General features: G+C 39.0%; 1 protein-coding gene across 2 annotated transcripts in view; it reads right to left on the bottom strand.

The window, feature by feature from the left end:
- erbin (erbb2 interacting protein) overlaps positions 1-14,973 on the bottom strand; it is a 58,550-nt gene that overhangs the window by 33,073 nt on the left and 10,504 nt on the right. For both annotated transcript variants that reach the window (XM_059357613.1, XM_059357614.1), the window contains exon 2: positions 12,917-12,991. The gene's annotated coding sequence lies outside the window, so the exon portion shown is untranslated. The remainder of the gene's footprint in view (positions 1-12,916; positions 12,992-14,973) is intronic.

Raw genomic sequence — 14,973 nt, 5'->3', positions numbered from 1 at the left:
TTCAATCTGGTTGGGAGCTTAAGAGATGGAGGGGAGTTGTAAACCTGTCTTTTGACTTGCTACAGGGATGTATGTATAATTTTTATAGCTCGAGGTCAACACAGACTTTCCCTGTGTACAGTATACTCTATGGAATGTGTTCTGGTCAACAGAGGCTTTGTTCCATCGGAGCATGTGGAGAATGTGACTTTCCTCCCCCTCGTCTTAATCTGAGTGCCGCCACAGCACATAATCTCTGAGTCCTTCACTCACTGTGTATCCCAACTGTCTAACTGAGCTGTAAAATTGTGATAGCCTTGACCTACACTGCTTGTGCAGACTATGTGTGGGTGTGACCACATGTTAGTGTTAGAGGTTGCAATAAGGGACTATGGGGAGTCTTTTTTCTCTCTCTGAATTTTCAATACAACCTATTGTCTTTGTTATCTGATGGACACTTTTATTTTGTTGCAGAAATGCTTTTTCTAGACAGTGCAAAGTAAGTGTGACTATTTTTGGAGCTACTCAAAATATGACCCAATATGGTATTACTCATGATTAAAAATAAAATAAAATCATACAAAGCTCAATGCTTCTCAATTTCAAAATAATAAAGAAAGGTTTCCCAAAGGATCTTTCAAATCTGTCCAAAGTTGACTCAAAAGAGGCTTGGTCAGCCATCCCTCTCAAACTCATTAAAAAAAAATGGGTGCATGTGTGCACACGCCCACACTCAAATGAGGTATGCACAACCAAGAGGCTGTGGGCCTACCACACACTTTTTTGCTATAACAGCAGGCAGCTCATGTATAAATACTCTGAGTAATCTGGTCTATCACCAGAGGGGATGACAGAGGGCTTGGCTCCGTTCACCCCGAGTAACGAGCACTGAGCATATGGATGACGCATGCTATTCCGAGTGGGAGGAGAGGGAGGACTGGGAGAAGAGGCAGTGAGATGTGGGTTAACTGAGAAAAAGGGGGAAGGTGTGAATATTTGTGAGTTATGCAAGAAAATACTTTCAAGAAGAGATCAAGTTTCATAAGAAAAGTTGTAGAGTAAGATGGACAAAAAAAATGTTAAAGCTGGCAGAATAATTCACACTTGAAGGATGGGTTCTTAATTGCTTCATGTAATAATGTTAAATGACCAGAAAATCTGAATGTTGTACTCAGTCATCAGCCACACTGGCGCCTCGGTGAGGTTGCTACATAGGTATAGGTTGCTTTGGGCTAAATGCTAACATCAGCATTCTCACAATTATAATGTGCAAAACCAGAGTTTGCATGCAATATTTGAAATAAGCACTAAATACTAATTACAACTGACGGAAATGTTACTTGTTTTGTAGTTATTTGTTCATTAACCAGTATTGGTAGCATCAGGTTCAGGTTACTTTATTTATATCCATAGGCTGGTTTGCAGTGCAAGTGTTTCTATAGACTTAGTATGATGGCTGCTGGACCAAAGCTGTTTTTAAAGCACTTTGTTCTACAGCTTGGGTCTAGAAAGAAAGAAACTGAAATTCACTGGACAACGGGTGGAAATTGTCATTTAAAACAGAGTTATTTGTTTTATAATATTATTATGATAATATCTGGATTATCTGGTTGTGCATCTTACTTTTCCTTAATGTTAACAAATCCTATGCAAAGACCCAAACCAACAAGGACTGATACCATGAACAAGTGCTGCCTGAGAGAACCAAAAATCCTCTTCCTCTGTGCTATGCAGCACAAAAAGACATCAGTGAGTCACACCTTCATTAACATGGACACTATTGAGTCAAACCCATACATTTGCACAAATGTGTATTAATCCATAGTCCTCAACAAATACACAATTTGAAATAATTTGAAACATTTGTATGAAACTACAGTGCCAGGCTGCGTTAGGAACTTATTTTGAATATGTTTAAAAAGATAAATATATAAGAAATTATGTATTATGTGAATCATTTTTAAAGCTCAACTTGGTTTTCTGGCTTCCCCAAACAGCTGAAAGGCATGCAGGTTGAGGTGAATTGGTGACTCTTGCCCAATGCCAGATGGGATTGGCTCCAACCCAGTTACGGGAAAATTAATGAATGAAGCAAAAGGGCTTGGGTTGAGAGCAACAGATGGGGCAGGTAAGTCAGAAAGGTCTTTTGGGGGCTTTGTTAACAATATCAAAAATACAAAACATTATCAGTCTAATTCTTTGAGAAAATAAAGAAGTCGCACAAGCCACAGTACAATACTTGGTGAACAACAGGAGACTTTGAATAATAACCTATTGAGTCAGGTACTTGGCCAATTTGGGAATACAGTCCTCCAAAATAAACAATCTTTACAAGAGGAAGTTCAGCTGCTCCAATTAGGTCAGAGATTTGACATGCCTGCCTAACAAACAAATCAAGGGATACAAGTAGAAACATAACTTTCTAAACCATGCAGAGAGCCTGTTACATTTGCATGATGCACAACACACTGTTTATTTTACTGCTGCACATCTGAAGCATTTTTGCAATAAAATGCTGTTAGAATAAAGCACAGCACCACTGTTGTCTAACATCTATCTTTCACTGACTTAATGAAAGTTTTGGTTAAGGTTTCTGTACCCTTTCTTGTGCCCTGGAAGTTCTGTTTTTCCTTTTTTTTTGCTTGTAGGGAAACTTTTATTGTAGAATAAAGAGAAAGTGAAATGGGCTGGATAACTGTGTCCCTGCTCGGCTGGCTGGCTGGCTGGCTGAAGCCCCCCTGAGAGTAATCTGGAAGGCAGCACACTAATGAGACCCGCACTGCCTTCAACATAGATAGGCTTATCCACTGACCTACATGTTATTGGAATGATGACTGCCTACATTCACCCAGCTTTAGTCCATCAAGAGCATTTGACTTTTGAACTAAAAAAGTTCAAGACATGCAATAGAGATTTTCCAGACACGTTAAGCTCTTGGCTGAGATTTTCTTTCTTAGCCTACTTATTTAAGCAGCACATTTACTTAAATCAGAGTGCTAGTAACAGCTTGGCCTGAGAGCCGTGAAATTGTTAAAAGCCTAAAAAACACTAGCTGTATTTATTCAGAAATTTTCAAAATGTGTGGGCATGTGTGAATGGTGGACATGTGACTCAGCAGCCTGGCAATGATCCTTGCGGCTTCCTCTGTGCAACAGTGAATGAAATAGTCCAGAGAGCAGGCCAGTCACACATTCCCACTTTATTCTCCCAGTCAGAGCCAGGAAACCACTTCCCTGTCACAACCCCTCTCCCTGTAACTTAAGTGCCTCCTGGGTCAGTGCTGTTGCTATAGACACTACGGTCAAGGGTAGGCGAAGCTCTCTGACCCCCAAAGTCATGCACAAAACACAAATTTAAGCTTGCTCAAGTGCTTAAGTAGAACAGCATCGGCTGATAAAATGCAGAAAAACTGTAAAAAGAGGTCTTCAAATGTGGTCAAAGTGAGGGATTGGTTACTGAATGTAAACTCTGCAATAGACAAACAGAGACTGAGATGTCTGTGTGTGTTTCCCAAAGGTCACAGAATCCTTCCACGGTGGCCACTAGCACCCACTGGCCTACTTCTAGTTTATCCAGTAGTATGTGTTGGGAAATGAGTAGTTTATAATGTGTTTCTGCTTCAAAAACTCCAAATCCAATGTATATCTACCTCATTGGCTTGTTCAAAGCCCCTAACCAGCCAATTGAGCTTAAAAAGGAGCTATGGGGCATTTTTAATATAAGCATACCAACACTGAAAATAAACCCCAGTAGGTATTGTTGGTGTCGTGTCTGCGTCTTTGTGTGCATTTATATTTGTGTGTCTAATGGGTTAAGTGGAAACGAAAGTGCAGCATCTGACGGTAGCAAGCAGCTTGTGTTATTTATAGCAAATAGTACTCGTCTGGTTGATATGGCAGAATGTGATTAGTAGGGGCTAGCTCTCGCCTTATGAAAGGAGCTTTTGATCCAGATTGCAGTGGACTGTTACAGGATTGCTGGGCCACAGCTGAAATTTTATATTAAAGATTATGGCAACAAAAACAATGCAGGAAGAAAGAAAGAAAAAACAGCCTGCAGTGACTGTGGGATACACTTGAATTGGCTCTGTCTGTGAAGGAAGAGGAAAGAAAAAAGTCACTTCCTCAATGCAGGGCGGAGTGCCAGTGGGCTATAGACTTGTTTTCTCACCCTTCCTATAATGCGGCTTCAACTCTTTTCAAATTGGATCATGTCCTTTACCATGGAGATCCTCTGTATTATTCCCTGGCAAGTCAAAAACCAGCGTGAAAAGAGAAATTCAATCCCTCTGTACATGCATGTAGGATTCACAAAATAGTGATTTTTCTCAGTTAATATATAATCAAATGTGAAGTTGACCAATCTTTAGCCGGCATAGTTTACAACAACTCAAGTGTGTTTCACCATCGGTGCACAACAGGATAAGAAACCACGCTGTTGTGGAATGGAGCTACAGGTTTGCAAACAAAACTCTTTATCGGGTTTCCATTTACAGGAATCTAAGACTGCTGTGAGATTTGGTAAATTCTCAGACGTACACTTGTTGCATGCTGACACATAAATCAGTGCAGAATGAATAAGCATGTGGCTGATTTTACACAGGAGACTTACAGTAGATATTGACTAATAGTTGCAGCCCTATATCCTATTGAGATAGGACAGCTCCTGGTTGACTGGTTATGTAACACATAGGAAAATATGAAAACTTCAACAAGCTTTTTCAATCTTAGATGTATAATCCCAAAACTGCTGCTACATGTCATTTTAAAATCTCAAAAAAATGTCAAGTATAGATGACAAGAACATATTTATGTTTACTGGTGGAGGAAAGGTGGAAACATCTCCATGCTAAAGAACAGTGTATAACCTAATCCCTTGTGAGGTTTTTCCTCTGGGCACTTCATTTACAGCATTACATTGAATTGCAGTGCGCACAGGAGAACGGCTGCTTCTCAATAATGCAGTGGCATATTGAGTTAAGAAGGAGGACAACAGTTCAACAACTTACTGAGACACTCAGAGCTATATCTCCATGCTCCATACTCTCAAACTTAGCAGTAGCAAGCACAGCTGAGATGCATATCCCTTTCTTTTTTCTTATTATAACACTGCTGCCAGTTACATGCTGGCATTTCTCCCAAAGTAGGGCTTGATAACTAAACATAGGAAGCAATCCATGAATAGAAAAACCAAGCAACAGGAAACGATGGCTGGAATTACAGTTGGAATAGGTAGGAAGACAACTGAGTTGTGAGTATCTGAAGAGGGGGGTAGTATGCAGTTCAGTGGAACCTGAAGTTCCAGTTTCGCACTCCCTTTGGTTTTGGTTCTCACCAGTGTTCTTAGGTCTCAGTGGTCTTGCATGACTCTAGAAAACAATACCATGATTGTTTTCTTTGAATTTGTGCTGAAATGAGGGTAAGTAATCCGATCTGTGACAAAGACAAAGTGGCCTTTTACAGCATCTTCCCAATTTTCTACTCTGAGCAGACGGACTCTGATAGACTGAGCCCATCATAAAAATGAGACTTGTATCTATTTGAACAGTTACATGTTACCCATACACATTCCTTGATATCAGAATGTAAGCACATCTTAAAGTAGAGAATACCGTTTTACTGGAGGAAATGCTTTAAAGAAATAAAATATTTTAAATCCTTAGTAAATCACATACACACACAAACATCTGCCCACAGTTGAACCACTATCTGTTTCACAGTTTCCTCCAATACCCCTATTGACCATAAACACACCATGTTCAAAGATGCAGTCCTCTGACACATAATGACGCACAGCTACATGCCCCCAGTGCTGGCCCCGGCTAAACCCATGAAGCCATTTGTTTAAAATGCTAACGTTTGTGTTGTAGGAAGTGCTGCTTTGTGTTGTCTCACAAATGTATAAACAATATTGAACATAGGTCAGTTGTCAGTTGTACTTCAAGTGCTGTCCTGTTCTAGTGAGGTTTGGTTTCTTGGGTAGCTTTCCATTATATTCTGTATTGATTTATTATAATTTACTGGTAATTTACTCATTACAACAAAATAGTTTTCCTTTAATGAAAATGTCACTAGTCCAAAATGGATTATCAGTAAGCAAAAACATGCAAGTAGTATTCAAACAACATGTACAAATGTAATGTACTCAGATTAATACTTATGTTGATGCAACAAACATAATTGTTGTTGAATGGTGTATAAAAAGGGCCCGCTGTTCATCAAAGAAGTTATGAAACAAGTTGCGCAAGCTGACAGCTATGTAACAGATAGATAATATTTTCATCAAGTGAAATGGAGCAAGTAGATATTCCAACAAACCTTTCATTTAGCCATCACATCTAATTGAAAGCAACTTAAGTTGTAATGGGATATGCTTTATCCTCTCCTTTTACTCTCTGCACACTCAGCTTGGCTCACTCTGCAGAGGACTGCAAATATTCTGAATCCAGGCTATTCTCTTTGAGATGACTATCATAATTACTCTAATGAATAATTCCCACGTTATTTCTTTAGACACGGATGGGCCGAGGGCAAATGAATGCAGTCTTATTTCCACTTCATTTGTTCGGGTCTTCACAACTCTGAGGTTATGGAGATGTCATGGATCCCCCAGAGAATGACAAAGACTGGGCATAACACAGTCCACTTCCAAAGGTTATGTCCTCTCAAACATGCTTATTAATCACCTATTTGCATGCTACTCTTCTGACCTTTTGTGCAAGCTGCTAGCCGTCTGCCCTGCAATTCACTTAGTACTGACATGTCACTGTGTAGAAAATATGTAGGGCAACCCTTGCATTTCTGCACTGTATAACAAAAGGTAATTCTGGCACAATTAACTGATTCATTAATTTGCCTTTTCTTTTGGTTTAGAATGAAATGTATGAAAATAATTTTGAGCAAACTAAGATAGCACTTGCTTTGCATATATTTGTCTTAGGGAAACGGAATGAATGAAATATTTTTTATGGGGACAAAAAGATTCCCACTGGAATTTAAGAATGTGTTCTGAATGTCAGAATTTGTAAATTTTGCCCTCCTAGTTCTTCATCTAACACTATCAGTGTGGGTGGATCCCAACTCAGATCTTGCAGATGGATGTATCAGATTACAGATGATAACAGACGCAGAGAATCATACCATGAAACAACACTTTCTGCATAATCTAACCATTCAGTGTGGCATCTATTGAAGATTATAACCACACAGTTTTTAAATCCCAGGTTGTCAAATGCCAAAGCTTCGCCACGGTCCTCACTGTCTAATACCGATGCACAAGGCACACTTTAGTCCGTATGAGAAGGAGTATAAAGGCGAGAAAGGCTGCATAGGTGGGAGGATTGGGCTGATGGATGAGTCAAACAAACAATTGACTTTGACCCAGGACATTGTGGGGGGCTGAGCCACAGCTGTATACAGCTTTATTTACATTCATGTATTCGAATGTAGAGCAAGGTAAACTAATTAAGCAACCTTTGTGTGTGTGTGTGTGTGTGTGTGTGTGTGTGAGATACTGTGTTAATCACATTATAAGTCACCAGAAACGTATCAAAATTCACTGCCAACAATACAAATGTATCACAATAACAACGATTCTGTGATACACAAAATGTTTCGCAGCAGCCAGCAACTTTACATATTTAAATCTGCGAAGGATTATTCAACCTATTAGTCAAACACTGCACTGTATTCAGTGCATTTCAATGCTTTTTCTCTCTATGAGCTGTTTAGACAACTGAACCAAACCAGTGCACAGCTGCTCTAAATGTCATTGGGGCAGGTGAACAATAAATGTATCCCTCCTGTGGCTCATTGAGAGCAAATGTTCCATTTGCAGGTCAAATACTACATGTTAGACATCTCATGATCAGAACTTGAACCACAGCCTTTTATGGACTACCTTGTTGTGTCTCTGAAAGCCACTTCCTGGCAACATGAAGAGTGACGACAATTCTGCTGAGATGTGCAACAACAGGGTATCCTGTTAGACAAGCTCACCACAGCTGTCAATTGACGGTAGAGGTAGGCTAGTCTGATGAAATAAGAAAATCAAGGAGAAAAATATTTTCCTTTTAAACCTGGCTTTGAGTGCATGGAGGGAAGCCCATTAAATGTGTGCAGCTTAGTGAAATGTATGTTGGTTAAGGCTAACTGTATACTTTCACCTGTTTGGATTCCATGTGAAAGCAGGGAATCACTCAGCCAGAAAAGCCTTGTTTATTAACAACTGCAGCGTAAAAGCTGATCTCAGTCGTCTGTGCTTCAAAGAATACAGAGCTGCCTTAACGAATGAACTAGCTGCTTTATCAACTGTGAGCTGCCGACCTTCTGTAGCAGAGCACTCTGCTCATCATTTCGTCCCCTTTCTTCCTTCGCTTCCTTCATTCTCTTATCTTCTATTTCTGTGATGGCCCCAATGTTTGAGAGGTCTTTATAGACCCAAAGATTGCTATATACATAGTAAAGTCACCTGTTTTGAAAGCCAAAAAGCTGCAACAAGGTGAACAGGTCTACTGCTGACCTGCTAGAATAGTTTGCATAACTGTTTGCATATATGTTGCATCCACTAGCCAACTTTCATTTTAAATAATTTGGCTGGTAAATGTAGAGCTTTCCCTTGCGTGTGGCCACACCTGAATTTTTTTATTTTTCTTTGATGGAAGCGTTTTCAAAATCAATCAGTTTGGCTGAAAAGTGAGTTTTTGTCATTGAGATGCAACCACCATACTGTATTTAGTCTTTCAGCACATCTCACACAAGTATTTGGCATCTATAAACTCATAAGTTGAATTTCAGAGCTATGCACACATAAGCAAAGTGGGGTGGGAAACATATAACATTGAATGAACACAATATTAGCATTTTTACTCATTTAACAGAATTCCTAGTTTTGACTAATGATACACATTTGTTTTATTCATATGATTTTAAGTTGTAAGGAAAGATACTTTGCCAAATGAAGTCTGTACCAGATTTCAACACTTTAAACCAATGAGAACAATTGGTGTGGCATTTTTCCATTACACTGTTCATACTAAATATAGTCTTTGGCAGAAATAACTTCAGCTTCAGAAAAACCTGTTTGAAGGCTTACAATGCTTGGAGCATCTCTAGATGGGGATTTAAATTTTGTTTTCTTTCTAAACTGTGTAAAACCCCTACCGCAAATCAATACATTTAGGTCTGTTCAGAACAGAAGCCTGTATTTTTGGAGAGCAGTTTCTTCCTCATTAAGACCTAACCAGGGCAAAGAAGGAGAGAGCCCTGCTGGTTATAAATAGTTCAAAAATCCCCTCTGCCGGTAAGTTCTTAATTAAATATGAGATCCAGTTAAATATGAGCCCATGAGATTCATTTCTGCAGAGAAGAGACCTGAACAATGACATTAGGCCTCATTAACAACAGTCTTTAATAACAGTCACAACAATTAGTTTCAATAACAGTCTTTTTCAGGTTCTTTTCAACACCAGATGATTAAGTTTGAAAAATACAAACTTCTCTAGTAAAGTAGACAGATTCTGGCTTCATGTCACATGAAAATGGCAGCCCAGGCAGTAAACCAGTATTTGACAGCTTAAAAAAAAAAAAAAGGTACAGTGACATCGATAGGTTAAACGGATCCAATTAAAAGTTTCTCATGCTGTGAACAATAATCTGTACCAACCACAACCCACTGCACTAATGACACAGCAGCTGCCAAGAACACCTCCTTGCAACCTGTAAGACACAATAGAATGCCTTCCTGTAATGACGCATATTATTATGACTGAGTAAACTATGACATGAAAGAAATAAACAACAGTCAGCTGTTGCAATTAAATATCCACAATGAGGGCAAGAAAAAAACCCAAGTTGTACTGGTTGATAACTTAATTTAAACTCAATATTTTGCTCTTTCTGGTAATGAAGAAAAGCCAACCAAATCCCACATAAATCTTCCAGCAGCAACATTTACCGACTGACACTCCTCTCTTCGTGGATATTACACAATATTACAGGGAGCTTAAATGGAAAGCTGTGACTGGGGCTATATTTCCTTAATGCACCGTTTTTCACATTTTTTAAATCTAAGCATGTGACAGTCACGAAAATAGAAGTATACATAAGACAGAACCCCATCCAGTCTACACTTAAATCACTCCCATGTGACACTTCAAATGCACAGTTACTTTATTTACCATAACGGTTTATTTTGAACCGTGACATATAAGAGAAGCAGCCGATTAGTGTTTACAGTGAAGCAAGTAAGCTGATATGAATTTACAGTGAGTTCAAGTGCGACACACCAATGTTACTGGTCTCGTTTCCAACTCACAGAGCTCAATAAGACCTGGAGGGCTATCTGCTCATGATCTAGGCTACTCCCACAGATGGCAAATAATGGAAAAAAAATCTGAGGAATGGATAGAAAATTAGGAAGCCAGACGGAAAAGGCAACAGCAATATGAAATATATACATCAAACAGTGAAGGGATAAATATCTTACTTTCACTTTGGGTGGTGCTCAATTGGTGCTCATATTTAATAATGATGACTTGAATAATAAATTGATAGTTTAAGACACCCAAAAACTTCTATCAGTGAAGGCCATGTTTCAAAAAATTATGTTTCCTCTGTAAAATGAGATACAGGACCATGATACAGATACTTGTCTGTTTGTGTGTCTGTCCATGTGAGAAAGGCAGAGAGGGAGTGAGATACAGTTTGCCAAGTCTCAATAACCAGGTCAGACATATTCAGGTCAGAGCCATGTATCCATGCAGACAACTGCCACATTTTCCTTGTTTGCCTGCTGGAGAATATGGAAATGGATAACGTTCCCCTAATGGCTTGTTAAAAGTAATAAAGTTTGCTCATAAAATGCCGTTTTAAAAATGGGAAAAATGGAAAAGTACAAAGCAAGATGGGTCACAATATACCACACCGTCTTCACTCTAAAGCATAACCTCTCTGAATTAGAAAACCACAGTCTTTTGATAACAAGAAAGCACTGTAAATTTAAAAGTTAGCAGCCATCATTTGAACATAGTGGAGCATTTAGCAGCATAAGAGCCAGATATTTCCCTCAGGAATGGTGGAGGCCAAAACAGAGCTAGAAGAAAGTGAATAGTGGACTTAAATTTGTGAAGTGGTCAGAAACAGGTGAACTATGTGTTTACAACGTGTTTCTGTTGCCCCAAAGTGTAAAAAAAATCAGTTATTGCAAGTTTTAAGTCTAGGAGCAGTAGTTAGCAACAGTGCTCGCAATGCTACATTGCTGTCAAGTTAAGTCTTACAATGCCATACAAGATGGTGTACCTCATTATCCAGAAAATTGTGAGGGTCTAATAATGGCATAAGTTGCCTCAGAGCCAAAAGCACTGTCAGCTGAAACTGTATGCATGGAATAATCAATTAGATGTTCTGGTAAGATATTAAATCACATGCATAGAGATAGTTAATTCAATCTGTAGATATTGTCTATCACTAGACACAGCTGTTACACCGATTAATTCACTTCAAGAACTACTACTCATGGAGTATAAAGGGACCAACCTATGAGAAATCCGTCTCTTGCATGTCACGTTTGGTGCAACAGTAAGAGTGCACATACGCATTTCCCTCCTCTGGGAGGGGAGCACATTTCGAATAAATGTCTTTTCTCAACTTAAAAGAAAAAATAGGGACTTTAGCAGCATTACTGTGAAGACGCAATACGACAAAGAGCAGCCAATGGTAAAAGATCCACTTTGAGACTGGCCTTGAAAGGTAAAATTGTAATGAAAAGATATGTCAATTAATTAACGAGGAATCTAAACTTAAATAAAAAATTGTGACTTCTGCAGCATAACTGTGAATACTCCCAACAATACCACAAAACAGCAGCCAATTCTGAAAGATCATGCACACTTTGAGACTGGCTTTGAAAGGTAGAACTGTAACTCCTTGGAAAACTGTTCAAGGAGACAACTGTTCAGGTTGTCATAGAAAAAGTCACACATGATCATTTTCATTTTATGATTCCAGCCCAGTGTGGGCGATTTCTAAAGAGCCATGAGCTCTTACGGTCAGTAAACTGGTGTCATACAATCAAAGAAACTGGCAGCAAATAGCCATGACTAATGTGTCAATGAAGGCTAGTCTGGATCAGCCCTTAAACTGACAGACATGTATTGATCAGTGCTGCTGTCTTCATAGTGTACTAGTACATCAAGTCTTTTCTGCTCCTTGAAAAAATGTATGTAGAAATGAAAGACTAGTATGTTGACCTTGGTTTAGATCCAGGTATCAAATGTACATTGATGCAAAGCCTGCAGCTGTGCGAAGTTATGCAAACAGTGTGGCTATGAGTTACAGGAAAAACCAAGTAGTCTGACAAGTTACTGTGAAAGTGTTGCACTTCATACAAAGAAAAATCCTTAAGTTTCCTGTCAGTACTACCATAGAAAATAAGGAAATTGGAGACCTCCTCTATCATAAGGTGAGTGCAGCAATCATCCTCATCTATTGTTCCACAAGAATATGAACTTTTTCAGTCGATTAAACATTTTCAGGGGGTGAAAGGCAGTCATTTTTGGACAAACCCTTAAGTTTTTAACTACACTGCATTCTATTGTCATTAAGGGATAGTCTGGAATAACTTTGAAACTATCATAGCTATGTTATGTTTTTAAAATGAAATAGGATGCTCATTGGACACAGAGCTAGTTTGGCAGGTGTATCATGTCTCTTGGCCTCCAGGAGAACAGGGTGGGGCACTCTTGTTGTTTCTTGTTAGAGTCGGACTAGTGTTTGACATAAATACATCACTTCCATAACACCCAAACCGTTCACACAGACAGTGTTTGCTTCAAGAGACGGAAATTTAAATCTAAATCCAAAAAGCAAACCCCACAGTAGGATAAGCCGAAGTTGCCTGTCTGCTGAAAATAGGAAAACGAATGAGTTGCTTTACATACCTTGTCATTTAGGACTCAAGCGCCTGGATCCCAGTGGATGGCAGATGACAGATCCAACAGCAACAATTTGCTTATCTAATGAAAAAGAGCAAAGACAAAAGACAACATAAGCACCACTGCATAAACCAAACGGTACAAACACCAACAACAAAGTGATTAGTAAAATATAAATTCCTCTTGTACTTCATCTATTAAAATATTTGTGGAATTATCTTTCAATAACTTATTGAGGAATACAGGTAGAATTTAAAAGATGCCAAACTTTGTTAGAACCCTTGCCATTCATTTTTTGTAGTTGGATCTGAGCTATCCAACAAAATAACTTAATGCCCACTAGTACTGAAACATCTCCTGTCAAACAATACCTTTATTCCATCCTTTTTTCCCCCCTGATCTAAAAAAAAATAAATACTTTTTGTATGGTTTTGTTTGCAGCCAATCACCGCAAGCATTCTTCAATTTAATGCAACGTGTGGCTAGCCCACTACAGCAACAGCTACAACCCATAATGTCTGTGGTGTGGTGAATATGGACGCAGTGTATTTGAGAGTTGCCAGTTCAGCAGGTAATGTATTTCCTTAAAATAAATTCAGTTTAGTGGGTGGAGTGAGGGGCATTTCACACAACCCAACGCTGCCATTCATATGACTGGTGTCAAATGAAGTAGTAATTAAGGTATCAAATTAAGTACGCTATTGGTATTCGTATCACTTTAAGGGTGATCATATTGGTACTGTTAATGCAATTTTAATTTTATGGCCCTTTTTTCCACAAAAGAAATGCTATTCAAATGTAAAACAGTCATTGGCACAATAACATGATCAGCCAGAAATCTGAAAAGGTTCCGTAGTTGTTGTTGCCAATGATTAGTCTCTTGCAATACATAGTGTTGTATTGATCACTTGTCTAATCCCTTGTGAGTGGTGATGGGAAAACTGCCAGAATCCAAACTGGATAATGGGATTAGATTAAGCTCCTGAAATATCTTTTTTTTTTTTTTTTTTTACATGTTCCATGGTGCACGTTAATTAGCACTCAAATTTAGGTCAAAAGAACCTCTTTCTCCCATCATGTTAAGTTATGCTTGTTAGGGGTTGGCGTTGCAAGTGTGGAAGCTAATGTTCAGTATGTTCGACAAAAAATCTGATTTGTCAGCAAATGCTTCTTTAAACTACATAGAGCTGTGGAAAGGGGGTGGAATCTATTAAGTTTAGGATACTGAAATAGCACGGCTCCTCCTATGTGCCAAGTTAGGCCTGCCCGAGGACACGAAACACATCATTAAAGTATTTTTTTCCATTAGGAACTGTCACGTGTTGTAGTACATTAGAAACTTGACAATAATTTGAATGAGATGATAGTCAAGTTGTTTTAATTTTGTTATTAAAGACCGCTCTGCTACAGCGCTAGTACAACATACAATGTAAGGCAAGGCAAAAAAAACAGTGAATTTGGCTGAAATCTGTCAATTTTTTGAGTGTAATCCAGCTTGTCTCAAAGAACCTGAACAAGACCCAGCTTTGAAATGCAGCATAATCGTGCTTCTCAGGTCAGAGCACAACACAACACAGGGTATTGTCCGTGCATGTCTGGAAAAGCATTAGCTTTGCCAGCTGATCTGAGACAAACTGAGCCAGCTAAAAGATAGGATCATCCCTCCACTATGCTCATCGAGCACAATGGAGCTATAGAGCAGGAAAGAGGGAGGGATAAAAGCAGGCAAGAAAAAAAAAAAGGGGAGGAGAAAGACAGAAAGCAAAAGAGAAATTTTGACTTATTCATAGGGTCTCCCAATCAGCTGCAAACACATTGGACTGCACTGACACCCATTAGTTTCTGCTCCACTTCCTCTCGGGCGCCTTTATCCTCATCTCATCTATTTGGGATACTGAATCTTGCCAAACAAAAGTTCCCTCCGTCACATACTGGAATAGAGCATGAGAAGCGTCAATTTTCAAATTGGGGGTGTTAGGACAGTGGGGGAGGGAGGCAATGCAGCTACACAGACAACCTCGTCTCCTTTGCAGCTACTTGCCTTTCATTCAGTAGCCCCTTTG

Source organism: Centropristis striata, chromosome 19 (assembly GCF_030273125.1).
Source record: "Centropristis striata isolate RG_2023a ecotype Rhode Island chromosome 19, C.striata_1.0, whole genome shotgun sequence".
NCBI classification, from domain to species: domain Eukaryota; kingdom Metazoa; phylum Chordata; class Actinopteri; order Perciformes; family Serranidae; genus Centropristis; species Centropristis striata.
This window is presented reverse-complemented; position numbering and strand designations above follow the sequence as displayed.